The following is a 4,516-nucleotide window of genomic DNA, read 5'->3' as shown; positions in this document are numbered from 1 at the left end:
GTACAGATAATTGTGTGAAAATGTAAGAAGTAGAAGTAAAAAGTAGGCTGAAAAATAATTACTCAATTATACCCAAAAATTCTACCTATGTACAGTAACAAAGTATTTGTACTTTGTTATTTTAAAGCTCTGCTTCTGATGTTCAAATATTTGCAATCTAGCAGACTCGTGCAGGATCATTCTACTCTGTCATGAAAAAGTCTTCCTTGGATTTATTTTAAAACTGTTGCTTCAGCATTAAACACTTGAAACACCTTAAACGATAACATAGAATCCAAGCTCCAGTGTGGTGTAATAACATAACATTTATCCTGACAGTATTTCTCTCCTTAAAAGTCACCTGTGAGTTTGAATGTGTCTGTTAGCTTTAACACACACAGGAACTTTATGTTCATAAAGACACAGTCAGAATTATCTGTGTATGTGTGTGTGTGTGTGTGTGTGTGTTCGAGAGGAGAACGCGAGAGGTGCAGATGACACCAGAGGACATGGGAGCCACTGAGATAGTGACAGAGCGTGAGAATCTATATATGTTCTCAGCAGCACGGATTATAGGAGGGAGGCTAAATTTGGAGATGCAGCCAAATCCATAGAGCCGAGATGAACGCAGTAACCAGTCTGACTCAGTCTGCAGCCTCACMGTGTCACACTGAAGGAGGAACCACGGTGAAAAATGTGGGATTGGACAAGAACTCGTRCAGGAAACTGGAAAAGCTCTCCTCCAAATAACAGAGCTGCTCCTCAAACTAAGAATGCAGCAACAGAAATAGTTGTGTTTGTTTTTTTTAGAAAATATCTTGTGAACCAATAGGTGGATTTTCAGAAAACCACAGGATCTACTTTCTACAGATCGGCTAATCAACCTCAGCAAACACAAAATGATTGTGGTGTTGTGTGGTAGTAGCCGGCAGTCATCCTTATCTACTCTCTGAGCGCTAATGGTTCTTGCAGGGCGGCTGACCACATTCCTTGAAGGASAGCTAAAGTTTCATCCTCGGGCGTTTTGAGGTTCCAGAAACTGTCTGCTTGTAGAAAGCTGCTGTGAACTAATCTGAATTTGAGATGGTGTAACTTTGATGTGTCACAAAGCTGTGGATCTTTGAACCAGGGTGCTCCAAGTGGCAGTCAAAGCAAYGCAGAGGGCTGCAGAGCTCTGGGTGGTAAAGTCAGCGATAATGCATTATTAAGCCGGCCACATGGATGAATATTTTACACGATTTGTCACTGTTGACTCCAGCTGTTAGAAGCCAGCTCCTGGTCAGTGGAAATGACTGGTCATGGYCTTTCAATCTGTAGGAACTCGCTTTTTAATCAATTATGACGCTTTTTTTTCCTTCTTAAAAATAACGATTAAAAAATTCTACACAAATGAACTTTTGTTAAGTCTTTTATCTTTTCCTCTTTTCCCTGTTGGCCTTTACATCAAAGCTTTTTTTTTTTACTTTGTCCACAAGAAGATGGAGGATCTTCTGCAGAGGACACATGTRAGGCAACATTTGGGTGGGGTCGTGCTGCAGACGGGTGGATGGTGAATTAGCCCGCTCTCTTCCGTCACTGCGAGCAGAACGGTACACGCCTGCAGCCAGTCGTGCGTGGATAAGCAAAGGAGACTCACAGCTAAATAATTCATCCCAACGGGAGCTTTCTGAATTCACACACACACACAAACAGTGTCATCTCAAAAGGAGCTCTGACTCCAACAAGAAGGTTACACACATAAATGCACACTCACTCATAAAGAGCAAGCTTCTAATTTTACTCTGCGATGAATATTTATACTGTAGCTACATGAAGAACCCATTGTCTTGGAATTACRCAACAGCCTGGTAGACGAAAGACTCTTGGTTTTGTTTGTGAGAAAACATACATTTTATAAGAAAGTACACAAAAGTGGATTTTATTTTTACTTCCTGTTTGCTGGTAGTTTGAGATTCAAACCAGAAAAATGACATTGTTTGCGAAAACGCTGGGTGAAATTTGAGGGGTAATGCAGAAATATGCTTATGAGGCTAAAACTGAGTCAATAAAGCAAAGGGAAGAGTAAAAAAAAAGCTAAAGCAAAAGCTAAATGTAGCTGAAAGATAAATGTTTTAAAATGCTGATTAAAAAATCAAAAAGTAGCCAAATAATGACTAAAATAAAAACATAGCTAGAAGTAGAAAAATGCTAGCTATAAGCTAAAACAAGCAAAAATAAAAACAGAACCTTAAATGTTAGTTAAAAGCAACAAATCATTCGCTCCAAATAGCATAGCAAAAGCTAAAAGTAGCTCAAGAAAGACAAAATTCAGGGTTTTTTAAGCAGATTTCAAACAGAACAATGTTTTTGAATAAATTGCAGAGACTCAATGTATTTCCTGGATTGTTATATATAATTAAATAAAACCAATATGAATGTTCTAAAAACTANGAACAATGTTTTTGAATAAATTGCAGAGACTCAATGTATTTCCTGGATTGTTATATATAATTAAATAAAACCAATATGAATGTTCTAAAAACTAAAAGAAAGCTGAAGTTTGTGATTAAGCAAAAACTATTAATATGTGAATTGTTAAAATAATAATAATAATATGCAGACATAGTTAATACCAAAATATAAAACGATAGTCTGAACATTCACATATTTAAGAAAAACATCCACAAAAATCTTAAAGATTTTTAGCTGGGTTTCAGTTTTAAAAAAATCAGAAGTTACTGTACATATGGCTAAAATAATATCTCACACTTGATGACTAGAAGAAAATGCTGGAAAAGGAAAAAAAAAAAACAAATGAAACTTTTGCTTTTATCCTCAATTTAATCCCAACCTGATTCCTCAGCAGATCTGCAGAGGTGACAGAAAGTCTTTTAGCAGAATTTCCACRTGGCTGCGCTCCATGCTTCATCAGTAGCTTAGGCTACATTGTTTGATACATCATCAGCTGAGCAGATGCTTTACTGCGCAGGGTTTGTAACCAAATTGGCTTTTTGAGAACAAGCTTCCTGTTTTACCAGAAACGTTGAAGAGGAACTACGCTCAAACATTTTTTAAGAACTTCTTTAACGACCAAATCAGCAGTTTGGACAGAGACAGCAGCGTCGTTCACTTCTGCCAGTGTCACCTTTTTTAATCCCCTCAAACAATTGCAAACAAGAACAGAGCACTGGAATCCCCCAGATCAGCCACAGACAACAACATTTACTAACATTTAACAGTAAGTTTGCACGTCCTTTTAAATGTACAAAACAAAATCGTCACAACTTTTACTTCACTCAAACTTTCTGTGGAAGTGACACCGTCTGAGGGACAGACAAAACCTCATATTTCTAATATGTGCAACAGGTAAGATACTTGTTGTTCATAACCTTTAAACAAAACCCAACTTGAAAACATCTCTATCTCTTTAAAGTTGTAGAAATGTTTTGACAAAGCGCTCATGTGGACATGTCCAAGTCCCCCCAGCATATAGCTGAACTGCACACATCCAGACACAAACACAAGCAGCTGTAACAGTTTTATATATATACAGACATGGAGTCTGACAGGCTAGAGTTTCACTGCTGATTGCCTTTATTGTTTTTATCACATCAGTCAGATGGAATCAAAAGGAAAAGGAGAGTGAGAGTCCAGACTGAAGTGTTGAGTTTCAGGTCAATAAATACTTTGTTTTTGTTGTTCTGAATAGAGAAGTGCTTTCTGTGCTTCAGAACGAGTTGATGGACAACTAAACTATTTTTAAAATATGACCCTCAGGTTATCTAATAACTGTGTGTGTTTGTGTCTGTCATGTTAGCAAAATATTTCACAAACTACCTGATGGATTGAACAAAAGATATTAGGTAACAAAATAGGAGTTGCTCACTCAAAATTCAAAGATTTTAGATAAAATGATTAACTTTTAAAGTCTTTTGAAATCTTCTTACAGCTGTGACTTTGTCTGTAATCAATATCAAAAACTGAGTTATCTGTAAGTTCTTTGAATGTACTTTCAAAGGCTTAATTAACACGTGAGAGACCTCTGACTTTGTGCTTTTTTCTTTTCTTTTTTTTTCTTTTTTACGTTTTAGTTTTTCTCGATCTTGCTTTCCTCAGAACACCAAACAGATTAGAAGTTAAAGCCCTAAGGCCTGAGGAGATGGCTGGCTGTTTTTCTTTTATCAATTAAAGATTTCTGAACCGGGTGAAATTATGCAGCCGTTAATTATGAGCTCGACAACAACGGCTGGGAAAACAACAACAACAACAAACCCAAACAGAGGCAGAAGAAGGGAAAAACACACCCCCATAATCAAGCTCTAACATTTGGTAAACACACAGAGGGAGGAAATGTATACTTCACTTTCACACTTTCTCCCATACATTAACACACACACACACAAACACACACACACACAAACACACACACACACACTCTGAGCAGCAGCCGCCTACAGTCAGCTGGGACTGAATCGGCAGGTTTCCAGCCTGAGAGAATTTATGTTTCTGAATGATTAGAGTCGAAGCGGACAGGACAGTGTTGGAGGCAGCAGCTGTA

This window comes from Austrofundulus limnaeus, unplaced genomic scaffold (assembly GCF_001266775.1).
Source record: "Austrofundulus limnaeus strain Quisiro unplaced genomic scaffold, Austrofundulus_limnaeus-1.0 Scaffold1, whole genome shotgun sequence".
Classification (NCBI taxonomy): Eukaryota; Metazoa; Chordata; class Actinopteri; order Cyprinodontiformes; family Rivulidae; genus Austrofundulus; species Austrofundulus limnaeus.
The sequence above is the reverse complement of the archived record's forward strand: the minus strand, read 5'-3'. Positions refer to the sequence as shown.